General features: G+C 45.8%; 1 protein-coding gene across 2 annotated transcripts in view; it reads right to left on the bottom strand.

Annotated features, from left to right (window-relative positions):
* WSCD2 (WSC domain containing 2) overlaps positions 1 to 19,053 on the bottom strand; it is a 299,619-nt gene that overhangs the window by 121,418 nt on the left and 159,148 nt on the right. Inside the window, exon 1 of one of the 2 annotated variants that reach the window (XM_031936358.1) lies at positions 3,914 to 4,547. The exons of the other annotated variant lie outside the window; for it this stretch is intronic. The gene's annotated coding sequence lies outside the window, so the exon portion shown is untranslated. Of the gene's footprint in view, positions 1 to 3,913; positions 4,548 to 19,053 lie in introns of those variants that run through there. 2 annotated transcript variants of the gene reach the window in all.

Here is a 19,053-nt window from a genome sequence, read left to right as displayed (position 1 = left end):
TTCAGCAGCCGTCCTAAGTGGAGGCTTCTGGCGAGATAGATTTGGGCTGTTACAGAAGGTGAGGGAGGCGGGGGCAGGGGCATACACCAGGCTTTGGAGCATTGCAAGGCAAAGGCACTTGGAAAAATGAGCACGCAACATCCAACACTGTGCTCAGAGCTGGCACCAATTGCTGAATCAACACTCGGAAGGTGCACGGCACAAGCACAGTTCAGTCCTGTGGAGCAGGGAGAAGAGTGATCTTAAAGGTTCAGAGACAGTTTTTGCTTGGAAGCTCTCAGGAATGTTCATACCCCTCTACCCACACACTTGTTTATACCCCTAGAGACACTCAGACACACCCTCAGAGATGTGCATGCTTAGAAGTACACACATACACACAGACATGCACAAAAGTTACACTGCTGCACAAACAGGCAAACACGCTCAGAAAAATACACATGTACGTCCATAGACATGCGAAAAGATACAGTACAACACCACTCAGAAATTCGCTCATACATGAGACATGCGCGAAAGTTACACTGGAACACACAGAAATACACCTTCAGAGACACTCACATGAGCACAGACACACTCAAATGTACACTGCAACTGACACACCCAGATACTGACACAAACACACACATACACACAGAGATACGCTCAAGTGTGCAATGCTACACAGAGGCACATATACTCAGAAACACCTGTGTATATGTCGAGAGATCCACAAAAAGTTCACACTGTAATACACACAGGCACACACCTACAGAAACACACATGTATATGCAGACACAATCCAAATGCACACTCTAACATTCACAGATACACACGTTCAGAAACTCACATATACACAGAGACATTCATAGCGATTACACCACAACAAACAGATGCACACACATACAGAGATAATCAGGTGTGCAATGCTACACATACATATGCACATAGAGGCACACACAAAGGTACATTAAAAAACATGCAGATACATAATGCCTGTAAGTGCACAGCACCAGCTCACACGCACATGGCTGTATGCACATACAATCACATATATGCAGGCACTGAGAAACGCCCACACAGACATGCAAATAACACACACAGCTATGAAAACATGCACCAGGCAGACAGTACAGCTTCATAAACACGGGTATTTCTGCACAGACCCCCTAGAGCACACACGCGCATCTGTGCAGGCATGCACCTGCTTAGCTCAGACACACATGACTCACATATATACAACTGCTTAACATTCACAAGCGTATATATATACCCACCCTTGCACCAATTTACACATGCATCCATTCTCTTGCAGGCATGCACACACACTCATAAATCCATAGGCATGCACACTCAAGCTCATAAATCCATCAGACACCAAGTACACACTCACATTGACACTATTCACACTTATGATTCTCATGAAAGTTATGCTCACACAAGCACATGAGCACACTCCTGCATGAGAATGCACACATGTGCACACATTCACACAGGTGTCCACACACACACACCTTACCCTACCATGAAAGCAAATTTTTCGTTTTTCTCAGTCTTAAAAGTCATGTCTACAGACTAAGCAAGCATACAGTGGAATTGCTCCTGTCCCCCATGAATTCAATCCATGTCACTGGGATGGGGTCTGCCTTCCCCACTGATGGTTTCAGCATACACCCGGGGCAACCCACAAGCCTCAGAAGCACGCAGAAAAAAATCTCACTGACCAGTCCACTGCATTCCCTGACTATTTCAGCATCCTCCCATGTGAGCATACGCATGCACAGACACACACACACACACACGTACACACACACACTGCTGTAAGACACTTCTTTCCCCAGCATGACTTGTCCTGCCAAGAACAGTAGCCTTGTCTGCCCAGCATGGGGTAGTTCTCAAGCATCAGCTGACTGAGTGCCCTACACGCAGACATTCTGAACTTCTCTGCCCTGGTCCCCAGAGAGCTGTGAAGTTGAAGCCATGGAGACTGCCTACCTCCACCTCCTGATGTCCTGGCAATGCAGCAGCTGGATGCACCCAGAGCTCCCAGACCACCCTGGGCTCCCCACTAGGAGTGGCTGGTCCAGCAGAGATTTTATGAGAAAGCAGAGAGAGGGCGGGGACTGCAGTGTCAGGTGACTGGAGAGAACAAGGGCCCTGCCGTGCAGTCAAGGATCACCTGGTGTTCGGTGGGACAGGGCCAGCCTCCCTGGGGAAAACAGCACCCAGATAGATGCCCATACACAAGACCCAAAAGCAGGTAGCCTTGGCACCGTGGAGCTTCACTCTTTGCTAAACTCTACACTCAGCACCCTCCAGGCACCATCTCAGTTAGTCCTCTCAACAGCCCTCTAAAGTAGGAACTGTGAGCTCCCCATCCTACAGTGGAGAAGCCAAAGTGTGGAGAGGGAAGTGACTGGTCAAACTTAGATCTGACCTGAGACCTAGGTTTCTTAAATTCTAAATTAACATCCCCTCCTGGGATTATGAAAATCTCATCGGTGACAATCACTCAGGGCCACAGAGTGTCTGAACTGAACTGGGACCTCTGTGATACATGAAATCTCTTCATTTTTGAGAAGCCGCAACTGAAGCCCAGAGAGGTCTAGTGATTTGCCCAAAATCACACAGCAAATGAGAGCCAGCTTGAAGCTCAACCTCCTGACCCAGACCCAGAGCTTTTTCCAGGATATCAAACACCAGATTCTGACGCCCTGGAGGAATTCTTGGGTTTTGGCAGCCTAGGGGCACAGCCCCTAACTTGGCCTGACATCGGAATCCCACGTCACACCCCAAGAACTGTTTTTTGTTTTTTAAACACAGCAATGCTGCTCCTCAGAGGCAGATGCCAAGCCCAAGTAGGTAGCACCATGCCATCTATGGGGCTGTGACCACAGGGGCAGCTCCAAAATGATCCTCAGAAACCAGGTGACCTCCTTGGAGCATGCTTTTTACTAATAGAAAAAATCATCTAACCAAACTCATGAGCTGTGTGCGGGGCTCAGCAGAGCCTCTAGGGGCCTGGAGTGTGAGGATGAGAATGCCAGGAGCCCCTCTCCATGTGGCCCTTCCAGCCCCTTTTCTGCAAAAAGTTTGCACCTCCCCAGGCTCCAATAGGAATGGTCTCATTGAGCAGCCCAGGAAACTTCCCCTATTTTTTTGCTCACCTAAGGAGTAGCCCCTTTGAAGCTGTAAGAATTAGGAAGTGACCTCCACCCTTCCTAGTGGTTCTGCCAAGGAGGTGAGTTGGCTCTTTCGAAGATACCTGGGGCTGCTGGAAGGGCTTGCAAGAAGGCGATTTGGCTGAGTTGGTCCCCTAGTCTCTAGTTCCCTCTCTCTCTTTACACACACACACACACACACACACACACACACACACACACACCCCAGAATGGACATAAGCAAATCTGCAAGGCACCCTACACAAAGCCCATTGCCTGGGCAGCTCTGGCTGTTGGCATCAGATGACAGGCAGCCTCATTCACCAAAGTATCACCCCCAAGAAACATCTTCTACAGCCAACTTGGAAATATGACTAGCTCCCTCTCCCTTGGAACTCTGCACTGGCCAGAAAGAGGGTGATTCATAAATCAAATTTATGGGGCCCACTGCCTCCCCGCTGGCCCACCTCCGCGGGAGAAGCCCTTGAATGCATGCCTGTAGGGGGCACAGGAATGCCCAGAGGAAGGATGCCTGGATGAGCCGGAATGTCCCACCCTCTGCCAGAAGAGAGAAAGTTTGTCATCTACGCAGAGCTGGGCTGTCACCACTCTGGGTTCTTCACTCGCTGGGCTCTGGACAACGAGCCCCCAACCTGCGGGGAAGCGTCTGGAAAGCGAAGCCCAGATCTGGGGGCAGAACACATTTCGCACCAGCTCCGCGCCCCGCTCCCTCCTGGAACCCTCTTCCTAGGGCCAGGCACCTGAGTCCTTACCTGAAGGGTCTCCGTCACTTGCAAACTCTGCCAGCGGAGCTCAGCAGGCGCCCGGGGTCCCTCTCTGCGACTCCCGCGTCCCGCTTGGCGCGCCCGCTCTGTGGGCGCCTTCCCAGCTGCTGCAGTGGCTTCAAGGAAAGCGGAGCCTGGATTTCCTTTCTCGCTACCAAGGCTCCTCCTGCCGGGCCCTGGGGCTATTTCTCCAGGTCTGGCTCAAGGGGCATCCTCTGCGCCTCCAGTGGGAAAGTGGGAGAGTGTGCGCCTTGAATTGCAGCAGCGGCGACAGCGGTGGCCAGGGACGAGGAGGCGGTGGCGACGCCAGCCGGCAAGCCAGGGAGGCGGGCGGAAGCGAGAGGAAGTAAAAGCCGGGCTCCTGCGAGGCTGGCGCTCGGGCAGGCGGTACTGCGGGTGCCCCGAACCGCGGCGAGGCCCCGCGCGGGCACCCGCCCGGGGGATGGAGATGCCCGGGCCCGGTGCGCAGGACACTGGCTGCGGCTCGGCGCGGGGCTCCAGCCGCCTGGTTCTCGCTGGCTGCCTCGCCCCTGCCTCCTCGGCTGCCTCGCTCGCTCCCCCGGACTTCAGGTCTCCAGCCCTAGCTCCCCGCGCCGCTGCCGCCGCCGCCAGCAGCGCGCCTGAGCCCGGCGCGCTCCTCGCACGGAGCCACAGCACTGCCTACCGCTTAACTCCTTGCATGCCACCTGGCCCTCCTGCAGCCTCCCGGGGAGCCGGGCATACCCGGTGCCAGGCCGGCTAAGGATATCCGACAGGGGCCTCAGCCTTCCAGCCTCAGTGTCCTCTTCTGTAAAATGGGTTCGAGACCCAAGCCCAAGCCATAGGGTCGCTGGAAGAATTCACTGAGCGGATTGCGCAAAGTGCCAAGCTGCCTGACATGGGGAGTATGCACCTCAAGTGGCAGAGTGCTTGCTGCTGCTGCAACTGCTACTGTTGTCGACCAAGTAGCTTAGCACGGTGCCTCGCAAACAGTAAACACCCAATAAAGCGCAGTTTTGGTTTTTGGTATTTAGTTTGCAGTTTTATCAGGTGGTAAGTTTTAGCGGTGTGACCTCTGAGTGATCATGATCACTTGCCCTCTCTGAGCCTGTTGCTTTCCAAGCTCTGTGACCTTGGGCAAGTCACAGCACCTCTCTAAACCTCTGTGTCCATGTCTGTAAAATGGGAACAGTAATGCCTGCAGTCAAAGAATTCCCAGAGAAGCTCTGGCAGAGGAGCCCTTCTCATGACGGGGCAGGACACCTAATGGGAGCTGGACATCTTTTCTTTCTTGATCTGGTTGGTGGCTCCATAGGTGTTTGTGACATGTCGTTGAACTGTACATTTACATATCAAGTGCTTTTCTGTGCATGGGTTAAATCTTAACCATTTTCTTTTTGAGTGACGATCCTTGAGCAAAACAGATCTGGGTTCAAGCATGGGCTCTATTACTTCCTGGTTGTGTCACCGTGATCAAGTTATTTCATCTTGAGGAGCCTCAGTTTCCTCATCTATAAAGTGGGAACAATGATAGTACCTACTTGATAGGTGATATAAGGATTAAAGGGTTTCAAGCAAAATGGCAGATGTGAAGCTTGAGGCCTGAACTCAACCAGTATCTGCTGGTACTGATCACATATTCTACAGTATTATATATGTCCCATAGTAAAGGGGTGTCTGGGAAATAACAAAGAGAACTGAATTTGAATCTCTGCAACAGTTGCCAGGTAAAATACAGGATGCCCAGTTAAATTTTTAGTGTAAGTCTGAAGTTTTACATGGGATATACTTTCACTATTTTTTTTACATTGTTTACTTGGAATCCAAATATAATTGGATGTCCTTCATTTTATTTTGCTGCATCTTGCAATCCTAACCCCATAATTACCAGCTGTGTGTCCTGGGGTAAATGACTTAACCTCTCTGGCCTTGGTTGCCCAATCTGTAAAATGGGACTAAAGATTTCTTCTAATGTTGACAAGGGAATGAAATTGATTAAAGTGAGTGGGTGTTCCTAGCGGCACATATTAAGCCCTCCACATTTGTTCCGTACACTTCCTGTCAATCACATCCCTTCCCTTCTGTTCTTCCTCTTTTTCCCTACCTGTCTTGAGATTGCCAGGCCTCTGCACAAGCATTGTTTAGCCCTCTTGCTGGCCTTCAAAACCAGCAGATTATGATTAACTATAAAAAAATAAGCAGTAAAGTTTTAGAATTTTTGTCTAAAATACACACGCAATCAATTTTGCTAAGAAGGGATGAAGTCTGTTTTTTCTAGACCTAACCATTGAGCACACTCTAATTTTTGCTAAGGGCTTGTGCTCCACCCCTGTGTATCCCTGACATGATTTGTGTTTCAGATTTCTGAGAGGAGCCTCGTCGTCTCTCGTTGCCTTTTATTTCAGCTCAGAATTTTATTGTTTCTGGCTGAAGTCTGTTACAGGACTCACGGAGGAGGGAGAAGACACAAAGCGATCTTTGAAATAAATTATAAAGAGCAAAACAGAGTGATGTAAGAGAGTTTCCGAGCATTAAGATCGGCCAACGCCTCCGAACTACGTTCATAAAACGAGTCACTACCCCATACATCACTGTCATTTGAACCACAGTGTCTAAAAATAGGATTTGCTCTAATTTCCTCAGTAGCTGGAGCAAGTGGAGAGAATGTGTGAGTAGTGAGTGGGCTGTGTCAGGCGGTAAGTAACTTCCCTTAGATGGTATTGCTCTATTGTGGAAAGAAGGGGACTCGCCTTCAGAAATGTCAGGCATATCCTGACAGAGCTCAAAGGGTTGAGATGAAGGACTCTGGAGTCAGCCAGACCTGGAATGGAACCCCAGCTCTGCCACCTCCTAGCTGGGTGGCCTTGGGTAAGTTAATTAACCTCTCTGAGCCTTATCTTTTACAAAATTGAAAGAATAGTATTTCTAACTTTATAAGCATTTTGTGCAGATTAACTGATAGGCTCATACAGACAGTTTACCACAGTGTTGATCATGCATATATTATGCACACGAGCCATGACCTGTTATTATAATGATTCCAGATGGATAGTATATATCCAAGGCAAAGTGTGGGTGTCATTTATTTAGGGCACTGGAGAGAATTCTAGTCTTGGAATTCAAGCATATGAAAGTGTCACAGATTTTTTTTTTCAGGTAAAAACAACTGACTCACATTACTATTAATATGTGAAAGGGAGAATGAGGTTGGGAAGAGGGAATTGCAAGGGGTCACTGTGACTTTGTCCTAGGGGCAGATATACACTGAAGGAGGTCTTTGAATTCAAGGAACTTGGGCACAGTGTTCAAGATGGGTTGGTCATAACCTCCACAGTCCTGTGTTTCTCCACCGTCCGTGGAATCTCTCCGCTCCCTGGCCACTCCATTTAGAGCCCTACTGTGAGCTCTCAGCATCCTCCTAGCCCATCTGATGGAGGCTGATGCTTGGTCTCCCAAGCAAACTCCTGGAGATCAAGAGCTGTGTCTTGTAACCACTTCTCTGTTCCTAGCACCTGACATAGGGCTTGGCACATAGTAGGTGCTCAGGAAAAAGTTGATGAATGAAGAAAACTGTCCAGTATTATCATAAATATATAGAGATTAGAAGAAAACCTGGTATCTTAGTCTGTTTGGGCTGCTGTAACAAAATATGGTAAACTGGATGGCTTACAAACAATAGAAGTTTATTTCTCATAGTTCTGGAGGCTGGGAAGTCCAAGGTCGTGGCACTAGCAGATTTGGTGTTTGCTGAGGGCCTGCTTTTTGCTGGTTTATAGATGACACCTTCTCACTGTGCCCTCACATGGTAGAAATGGCTACCTAGCTCTTTGGAGACTTCTTCATATGGGCACTCATCTCAATCATGATGGCTCCACCCTCCTACTCTAATCACCCTCCAAAGGCCCCAGCTCCTAACACCATCACCTTCGAGGCTTGGTTCAACATATACATTTTGGAAGGACACACATATTCAGACCAGAGCCCCTGGTATGATCAGGAGAGTTCATCCATCAAAAGTCCAGTATACAAATGTAGCAGAATATATATTGCAGCACTTTTTAATGGTGGAAAAATGGAGGGAATCTAAATGCCCATCAACAGAAGAATGGATGGATCAATTCCAGTATATTCTTAAAGGAGAGTACCATGCAGCAGTGAAAATTAATGAGCTGGAACTCTATGTATCATCACAGATAAATCTAAAATACTATAGTGTTGAGTGGGGGAAAAAAAGCGAGTTGCCATAGGACGCATATAGAATTTTACTATTTAATAACATGCAAAAACCTGAAAAGCAATTGAATATGTTTTTATGCATACATATATGTAGTAAAATCATAAAAACATGATGGAATGATGAGCACCAAATTCAGGAGAGAGGTTAACACAGCTGGGAAGAAAGTGGTTTGGGAGGGTTTGCAAAGAGCTTTAAGTGTGTGTTTCATGTTCTGTTTCATAGAAGTTTGTTTTATTATTCTTCACACTTTTTTGTGTGCCTGAAATATTTGATTAAAGAAAAAAGAATGATGCCACAGCTAAGAGTCAAGACCAGAGTGGAACTGGCCTCATTTCTACCCCATTCTAAAATTTGTTGGCTGTGTGCCTTGAGCAAGGGATTTAACCTCTCTGAGCTTCAGTTTCCTAAACATGATTCTTCCAATGTGATTTCCTTGAAGAATTAAATAAGATAAGCTACAGAAATTGTTTAAAGCAATATAAACACTCAACAGATAACTATTGTCATAATTATGATTCGTTAACAACAAGTCAGTCTCAAATTATTTGGGGGCTGGAAGCATCTCAGAAGATCATCCATTGCTAACCTTTCTTTACAGGTGAAATCCTTGAGACTAACAAGATTAAGTTGCCCGAGGTTGTATGAAATTCTCCATGTGCATGGAGGGTCCTCCTGGGTGAGGTACTGTATGGGATTTCCACTTTAATGCACTTCCTACAAAATCTCTAGAAACTTTTACTTCATTCCAGGGGACAAATGACAGTCAGATAGCAGACTGTGAAAGCTAGGACACAGATCCCAGAGGCAGGGGACAAGTGCAGCTTCAGGAGTCCTAACATGATTTCACCCCTTCTCCCAATGCAAAATGTATTTATATCATCTTGAAAGAGATTAAGAATGATAGTCCTATAAGGCCATACTTTTCTAATTAAAATTTTAAGTAACAAAAAATTTGACTCAGCTTGGGCAACAAAGTGAGACCCTGTCTCTATTAAAAAAAAAAAAAAAAAAAAAAAAAGTTAGCTGAGCATAGTGGTGCATGCCTGTGGTTCCAGGTACTCAGAAGGCTCAGGTAAAATCACTTGAGCCTAAGAGGTTGAGGCTGCATCAAGCCAAGGTCATGCCACTGCACTCCAGCTTAGGCAACACAGCCAGATCCTATCTCTAAAAAGATTTTTAAAATTTGGTACTTAACACAAATGGGCATATATTTTCACAAAAAAACACATCCTAGAATGCACTATTTATAATAACCCCAAACTGGAGCCAAATATCTGTCAGTGGAAGAATGGGTAAATAGTGCTAAATTCATTCATGCCCAATCTGCTCAGTCCTCAGCAAAGCAGGCATCAAGATAGAATTAAAAGTGCAGAAGGTGTACTGGAGGAAACTTCCATTGGAATATAATATTCCATGGAATACTATACAGCAGTAAAAATGAATGAAGCATGGCTACCATACAATCACATGGATGAATGTCACAAACTGAATGTTAAACAAAGGAAGCCAGACCTGGGGGAGCACACGTGGTCTGCTGCCATTTATGTAAGTTCAGAAATTGCAAAACTAACCAAGCTGCTAGAAGAGTGGTTACACTTGGATGAGAAGTTGTTACTGGAAGGGGGCTAGTGGGCCAGGGAGGATTTCTGGGGGCTGAAATATTGATCTGGGTGCTGGTTACATGAATGTGTTATTTGTAAAAATGCATCAAGCTGAACCCTTATTTGTACACTTATGTACATATGTTAGACTTCAGTTAAAGTGTTTTTTAAATGTAAAAATTTGTAAATTTCAGTATTTTAACCTTTATCAGTTACCAATGCCTAAGCACCATCCTGGATGGAGCCACATAATAAGAGGGGGGCGGTAAATGTAAGACTCTAAATTAGCATCCCCTCCTAAACCTTGACCTTGAACATACCAGCCGGAGCCAGCTTTCATTTCAGGCTCTCTGAAAAGAGGATTGTCTACATAGAACCAGGCCAGGTGGAGACGAGGGCCATTACTTAGGACATGTGATCCAGAGAGACAGGCAAACCACCAAAATTATCTGATTTGGCAGATTCCCGGGCTCAAATGACCCAGATAATGGTCAAACTGCCATAGTGACACCACACATTGCAGCCAAAATATCTGCGAGGTGAACCCTTTCGCTGGGACCATATCTGTGGGCAGAGAGAACAGATGCCTCCCTCAGGTCTGGTTTCTGCAAGAAGAGCCGTGGGAGCTCTTTGAGAGACTGCAGAGGCCACGGAAAGGTAAGGCAGCCTGGGACGCCCGAGGGTCTCCTGGTAGGCCCCCACCCACCTCCTGCCATCCTGCTCTGTGGTTCCTCCCACACCCTTGCCAGAATACACATGGCTCTGAGCCATTGAGCATGGATTATTTTATTTAATCCTCATTTAATCCAACAGCCTAGGAGGGAGGCAATAGCATTACTTTTTTATTATTATTTTTGCAATGGAGGAAACTGAGGCTCCAATGAGTCACCCAAATGTGAACACCAGAAAGGAGTGAAATCATTTATTAAACTATTTATTTTTGAACTGATTCTCTCCTCAGCCACACCCTCTCCCACCCTTCCTTCCCCCAGGAGCACTGCTCCCCATGACTTGCTCCAGCTACTGAGGCATCAGGCCTCAGTATGAACCTCACTTCTGCAGGACGCTCAATCCACTCAGTCCTTTGCAAAGCAGGTACCAAGGTGCAATTAGAAGCACAAAAGATTTACTGGAGGAAACTTTCATTGGAGGTGGAGGCTAGAGAGAGAGGGAAGTTAGAGAGAGAGGGAGGTTGGGGAGACAGTAGACAGTGCCTTCAGACTGTGATGCAGGTCTGACCCCTGGGAAGGGAGAGGAGGAAGGAAGGAAGGCTACGCAGAAAGAGCCTTGGACTGTAGCACAGCCCTGAGAAAGTCTCGGCCAGCCCAGCAAGAACCTGGAGAAGACCGCTCTTTGGTGGGTTTGAATTCTCAGGTTAGGCATGGATGTCCCTACCTGCTTGTCTTCAGTGGACCATCGGTTCACTCCACATGTTCTACAGAAGGCAAACATGAGCATTAGTTTATTCAGTGAATTGGTTATGGAGTGGGGAGCAGAGTGTCTCTTAAGAGCATCCACGGTAATTATTTATTGCGTGGCTGTCTTCCCTCCGGACTATAAACTCCACAAGGGCAAGAATCATCCTGTTCAGAGAGCAAGCCTGGCAGAGTAGATGCTCCATGAATATCTGTGGACTTTCAGACTCTTCTGACCAGTTCCTCTGTGTCCGTTGATTGCCACATACTTCCTGAAGATGTTCCATGCAGTGTATTTTAATGATATAGGTGAGGGATTAGATGTTGGATCTGGGTTCAAGTCTTAGACTCAGCTCTTCCTAACTGTGTGACCTTAGGCAGGCCATCTCACCTCTTTGAGCTTCAGTTTACTTATCTGTATAAAGGGGACAATAATCTCTACCTGTGGAGTTGTTTTGAAGGTCAAATGCTACAACAGTATTTTTATCATTATTATTAAAATGAACAGACTTATCATATGTAGATGGTTACTTTCAGTATTTCCATGATTCCATAAACTGTAGGGCCACAGTCTCCAAGACACGAATATTATCTTGAAGTATATTTTTACTTCCATGGACAAATCATATTCAGCACACATTGGCACATCTCTTGTTGAAAGGAACAGTACTGGGCAGAGATTATTTTTTATCATCATTTGTTATCTGTTCAGTTAGCTATACCACAAGCCTGCCCTTGAATGCAAGATCCATATCTAATTTGTCTGTGTATCACTAGCACTTAGCAATGGCCTTACACATTGTAAGGACTCAATACATGCAGGTTTCTGACCCCCAGCTGGAGCCAAAGCCACATGCCACGTGCATTTGTTGATTTAATCCTTGCAGCAGACCCCCATGGCAAGTGTTGTTCCCATCCTGCAAATTGAGAACCTGAGGTCCAAGAGATGAAGTGACTTTCCCAAACTCACAGAACTTGCAGGTTTCAGGCCTAGGTTATTCTGGCTCCACCCTGGGGATTTTCCACTGGGACACGCGGCTGTCAAGGCTGGCAAATGGGTCAGTCCCAGATGCAGTCTAAAATGTAGCACGATGCCCTCATTCTCTCAGGGGACTCCAGCCTGGCCTCCAGAGAAATGATCTTGGAAAGCAGCCTCTTCTGGCACGTTCCAGTTTAGACACACAAGTCTCCTGGGAACTCTGAGAGTAATGGGCTCATGGGCTGGATGATTTTTACCTTGCGGTTTGCAGGAATCAGCCTGACCTGGTTACAGAACTGCTCCAAGAAGCTTCAGTCTTTTGAATGTCATTTTTCCCCCAGGACTTCACAGTTCAAACCTTTTCCATGTGAATACACTTACGAGCCACAGCCCGTTCATAACAACAGCAACATTTACTGAACTCCTAGTCTGCGTAGGTCCAGGGTCCACTGATCCAGAGCCCTCACATCCATTTTGGCCTTGCAATCTCACTACTGCCATGAAAGGCAGGTATTCCCCAGATGGGAAGACGGAGGCTCAGGAAAAGTTAGATCATCTGCCCAGTTTCACAGTGCTGGGAATTGGTGCAACTGAGATCTGGACCTCACCCAGCCAGAGTCTGAGCAAGAGACAGGGAGTCAACACTCAGGCAGCCAGAATGGAGCTTGCTGTTCCATCGCCCACCTCTGAAGCAGGAGCTCTTTAAAGACATATGGGGACATCGTTGTCCTTGGCACCCTGCCTCCTCTCACCATCTTGTCCATCCCCCAAACCCAGCCACAACAATCTTTTAGGACAGACACAGTTCTGGCTACACCCAGCTCCTGCTTAAGACCTCCAAGCGGCTTCCTAGCACACACAACTAAAAGCCCAAACTCCTCCACTCAGTGCTAAGGCCTTTTGGCATCTGGCCTCAGATCCAATTCCTGCTGCATTTCCACAACTCCCCTCCACTCTCCAGGGCAGATTCTCCATGCCTCCCCCGCCATGCCCTACTCCTTTACTGCCTTACCTTTGAGTGGTTTTCTCTCCTTGGACTGCCCTTTCCTCCCTTCCATTTTTCCATCCAACAAACTCCTGCTCAGCCTTGTTTTTCACATGTTGCCTTCCTTTGGGATGTCTTAGTTTCTAGAACCCCAGGGCCTCACTAATATAGCAGGACCAGAGAGAACAGACGGAAACTGGTGTGGTCAGTTGACTCTTACTACCCTCATTATACCTTTTGACATGATCAAAGAAGGCAGTTTTGTATCCATGGTCTGGCGCAAAGAAATACATCACAACAACCTTGTATCCATGGTCTATTGCTAAGAAATACATCACAACAACCATTTTCATGAGCTTGAAACCCTTCCTCTCCTGCCATGCATTTGTTATTTCATTTGCCCAGCAGAGCACACCTCATCTTTGTAGGAACTGCTGCTCCCAACTACAACCTCTGTGTCTGGAGGAAGTCATCCCCAAATGTAGATGTAGATGGGATGCCCTTGAGCTTGGCTGGGCCAGTCTTAGAACTCCATTGCCCTGGCCACAGTGATTGGTCCAGCAATTGGCATATGAGACTCAAGCCCAGCCAATCAGAAACCTTCCCTGATAATTGTTCTAGTTGGTCTTGGTGGGTGTTTTGAGAGCCCCCAGCTCAACTGGGGTTCCAGTAGCAGAGTGGCTAGTGGCCCTGCCCTCATGGGAAATGAAGGGGAGCTGGACATGGGTGTCTACACTGTGCCTTTCATGAGATACTTATTTTACCTGGCAGATGACCTAATGCCTAGGAAAACTTATATGGGAAACTTGTTTATCTTGGCAGACACCCTGTGGCTCTCATCTGTAGCCAGTTTATTCTTGTCTGACCATTTCATTGGCACTGGGATCCTGACCTTCTGTTTTACCTGGTGTCCCTGGGGCAAACCCAGCCTGGGGCAGCCCCTAGTTCTTCAGATGCAAGATGCAAATTCAATACACCATCACAAGAGGAAATAAGTTCAAAATTTTCTACTAGAAGATCCAAGGCAAGGAGGGCATAATGAGTTAGGAGGACAGTCCTCTGTCTCCAGGTCATGCAAGGCAGAAATGAAGAGTCAGGCAGAGAGAGAGAGAGAGAGAGAGAAGGACATGGTGTGCAGTACATATAAGGGAACAGGGTGTGGGTCACTTTCAGTTTGCAAGGAAATGCCTGAATGGCTCCTTTAAATGATTCAACAGGAAAGTGGGGAGTCCAGTTGCTAGGCAGGACAGAGGCCTCGAGTTCTTATCTTCAGCCACTGACTCTAGCCATTTGGGAGTGGTGTAGAACTGGAAACTGTCAGGAGTCACTGAGCCCTGCTTCTGGTTTGAGAAAGTTAAGCTTGTGTTCCAAGCAGATGCTGAGGTAACATAAATTTGTCATAATTCATTACAATGGAAAACAGCTCTATTTGATGTGGTCACAAGGCTCCGAGTTGGGAGGGGCAGAGCTACCTGTGATGTTGGTTTAAGCCCAGTGTGGACAACTGTCCTGAAATAATGAATGCAGACAAAACGCGAGAAAAATAACATGTTGATGAATGTATTCCTGGATCTAACTTTCCCACCCCAAGACCAGCTACACCCCTGATCTTTCTGCAATTTGGGTCAAAAGAGCCAACTGGTAGGCCTTTGGTAGGTTCAAATTTAAGATGGATTTTGGTGACTTACAGTCATAGGGTTCTGGCATGTGAATGGTTTAAAACTCCTTCTCCAGTTTTACTATGCCATAATGTCATCAATAAATATTTACTAAGAAACGGATGTGGACCAGGCACCCAGCTAAGTGATGGGACACAACCCAGCTAAGTGATGGGCTAAAGATACGGTCCCTGCCACGCAGAGCTGACAGGCTGGAACTGCATAGTGCAATGCAGTAGCCACTAGCCACTAGCCACAGTGGCTATTTCCATTTAAAATAACTAAAGTTAAGTTAAATTACAAATTCAGAGTAAGAAAACAAACAACCTGATTCAAAAACAGGCAATGGATCTGAATAGACATTGCTTAAAAGGAGAAACACAAATGGTCATCAGGTATGTGAAAATGTGTTCAACATCACTAATCATCAGGGAAATGCAAATCAAAATCCCAATGAGCTGCCACCTCATACCTGTTAGGATGATTATGATCAAAAAGATGAAAGATCACACGGGTTGGCAAGGGTGTGGAGAAAGGGAACACTTCTCCAGTGTTGGTGGGAATGTAAATTGGTACAGCTGTCGTGGAAAACAGTATGGAGATTCCTAAAAACATTAAAAATAGAACTCCCATATGATCCAGCAATCCCACTTCTGGATATATATCTAAAGAAAATGAAGTCAGTATATTTTAGAGACATCTGCACTCTCATGTTCATTGCAGCACTATTCACAAGAGCCAAGATATGAAATCAACCTAAATGTCCACTGAGGGATGAATGGGTGAAGAAAATGTGATACACACACACACACACACACACACACACTGAAACATTATTCATCTTGTAAAAAGATGGAAATCCTGTTGTTTGTAACAACACGGATGAACCTAGAGGACATTATGCTAAGTGAAACAACCCAGGCACAGAAAGACAAATGCGGCACAATCTCACTTACAGGTAGAATCTAAAAAAGGTCAAACTCATAGAAGCAGAGAGTAGAAAGGTGGTTGCCAGAGCTGAAGAGTGGGAGGGGAAATGAGAAGATATTGGTCAAAAGGTAGAAAGTTTCAGTTATGCAGGATGAATAACCTCTGGAGATCTAATATATAAAATACATAACATGATGACTATTGTTAATAATACTCTACAGTACACTTGAAATTTGCCAAAAGAGTAGATCTTAAATGTTCTTATTGTAACTTCACAAGACTAATCTGGTTCAACTTTTCTGTAAGAAAGTTGTGAATTTTCAGCTGCCATGGACTCCCAGGTTGAAGATTATATAACCTAAGCATGCCCAGATGAACCAAGCATGCAACCAGGGGTGGAACCTAAGTGCTTGATTGGAGGAGTGGATATTGAATTAAGAAATGGACACCATATGGCAGGGTCCGGGCTCCACTCAGATTGAGCCCTGGCATCACCTCATGGTATGGTCCAGTCAGAGCACGCCTCCTGGTATCACCCCATGGCAAGATCCAATCAGATCACACCTCATTACCCTCTGACTATAAAGCCTGCCCCAACTCCCAGCTTGTGGAGACAAGTTTTGAGTGTTTCCTCCTGTCTCCCTGCCCGTCAACTCACAGTAAACCTTTATCACTGCAAAATCCCAGTGTTTCAGTGTGTGACTTGGCATTACCCATCGGCAAACGGACCCCGTTTGGTTCCTTAACATCACCACAAAAAATTAAAAATAATAAAGATGTGAAGTGATGGATATGTTAATTAGCTTGATTGTGGTTATCACTTCACAATGTATACATATATGTGTATCAAAACATCATATTGTACACCTTAAATATATGCAATTTTTATTTGCCAATTATACCTCAATAAAGCTGGGGAAAGAAGAACACATTAGTCAAAAAAAAATCTGAGTGTCTTTTTTTTGTCCTCTTCTGATTCTTAACCTGCTTTTTCAAGGAGGAAATTTAGTTCATTGCTGAAAGCTACTTGATAGTTGACGTTGAAGACCTTATAGAACCCTAGAATATATATGTGTATATACATGTGTGTACATATGTATATGAAAATATAAATATGCCTACACACAAACACATACACATTTCAAACACACACACATATTTCAAAGGTTTGGTAAGCCTTCTGATGCCAATTTCTAAGCATGAGATTCCAGAAATGGAATGTCATCATAACACAGATGTTACATACTCTGGAAACTTCCTGCAAGAAGTTTGTCCTTTTAAGTATTTAAAAATAAAGCATTTCACGCCTGTAATCCCAGCACTTTGGGAGGCCGAGGCGGGCGGATCATGAGGTCAGGAGATCAAGACCATCCTGGCTAACACGGTGAAACCCTGTCTCTATACAAATCCAAAAAATTGGCCGGGAGTGGTGGTGGGCGCCTATAGTCCCAGCTACTCGGGAGGCTGAGGCAGGAGAATGGCATGAACCCAGGAGGTGGAGCTTGCAGTGAGCCGAGATCGCGCCACTGCACTCCAGCCTGGGCAACAGAGCAAGACTCCGTCTCAAAAAATAAATAAATAAATAAATAAATATAAAAATAAATAAATAAATAAAGCATTTCTCCAAATAAATTCAGTTATTTACTCTCACCACATTTCAGGCACTCAGTAGGAACATGTGGCTAGTGGCTACCACACTGTATAGAATAAGTATAGAATGCTGCCATCAGAGCAAATCACTCTATCAGACAGCCTGGTCTAGAGCTTCACTAGCCAAAGTGTTATTCTAAGACTAGCAGCACCGGCTTTACCTGGGAGCTTGTTGGAAATACAGAATCTCAAGCTCCAACCCAGACCTACAGAGCCAGAATCTGCATTTCAACAAGATTCCCAGTGATTCATGTGTACATGAAAGTTTGAGAGACCCCATCCTGACAGGCACTCCTAGTTTAGCCCCTCTGTCTCACTGTCACAACCCACCTTCCTGTGTCCAGGTGAGATGGTTCCAATCTCAAGAGAGACATACAGGTGTGTATGGCCATCAGCTTACTGACCTTTCCCCAACCACAAAATAAACTCCAAAGGTGTTTGTCCATGAGCAAAGGCTTCAAGGAACAACCCCAATGTTCACCCCAATAAATCCCCTCCCAAGGCATTTGCCAAGTCAGGATACAGGATTGGCATTAATAAGAGCACCAGACTAGGTTGAGATTTGGTGGCAATCCCACTCCAGGAACAATTTCTCAATGATTCATTTCTTTTTTTCAAGATAAAATCACTGCAGACTGCTGAAGGAGTGAGGAGTTTGTGTTGTGTTATATTTTTATTTTTGCAGAAAGAGGAAGAAGGCTTTCACTGTGTAGCAGAAGCATCCTCCGTGCTTTCATGCTGTAAACGATTTGCCCACTCCTGGGTGGGTTTCCAGGTTGCCAACCAACTCAGCCTGATTGAGAAGCCCAGTGTACTCTGAAAAACCTTTATACACACACACACACACACACACACACAGCCTTGAACTAATTGGTGGCACCCAACCATAACCAAGAAAAAAAAGCAACAAACGACCCACATTTAAATTGCAGATTGTGACCTTTACGCTTGAAATCGTTTCAAACATCCTGTTTATAGCTTTGGGGTTCTGGCACTCAATAATCCTACAAATTATTTTCCTCCGTTTTTTTAATGGTTATTATTATGCATTACATTTCCCCAGTTTCTGGGCCTCACCCCCAGTTGGTTTCTCCAGAGAGACGAGGTAATTTGAAAATGCCTGCAGAGTGACTTTTCTGCTTTAATGTTGCTAGTTTATTCTACTTAGCTGAACCAGATGCAGAAGCTGGTGAACAATTCTTGGCCCTGCCCACTCATGACAGAGGGAGGTAAGTGTAAAAGAGGGAGGGGTGTGAAGGTGGGAGAGAAAAAGGCTTTTTCTCCAAGCTGTAAAACTTGTCTGACCCAAAGGTCTTTAATGCGTGGGTCTAGGTTAGCATTCCCTGAAGTGTTGGTAAATTACAGGAGAATACGTTGGTAGGTGTTACAAGGCAACTCTAGGTTAAACAGAATTGAAAGGATTCCTTAATGCAGTACTTCTCAGGACCTTTAAATGCTAACATGTATGGAGAACTCCCTTTGGTGTGAAGCCGAGAGGCAGGTCTACTGTGTCATTTCCAAAGTTTATTGAATTAAGATGCACCTATTTCTCTGAGTGATCTCACAAAACATGGCTCACAGCCCACTTGGGAGGCACTGCTTGTTCTGGATACAATGGTAGGATTGCAGACAGATGGGCTCCCTTCTCTTCCTTCCTTCCTTCCTTCCTTCCTTCCTTCCTTCCTTCCTTCCTT

This window comes from Piliocolobus tephrosceles, chromosome 10, assembly GCF_002776525.5.
Source record: "Piliocolobus tephrosceles isolate RC106 chromosome 10, ASM277652v3, whole genome shotgun sequence".
NCBI classification, from domain to species: domain Eukaryota; kingdom Metazoa; phylum Chordata; class Mammalia; order Primates; family Cercopithecidae; genus Piliocolobus; species Piliocolobus tephrosceles.
The sequence above is the reverse complement of the archived record's forward strand: the minus strand, read 5'-3'. Positions and strand labels throughout refer to the sequence as shown.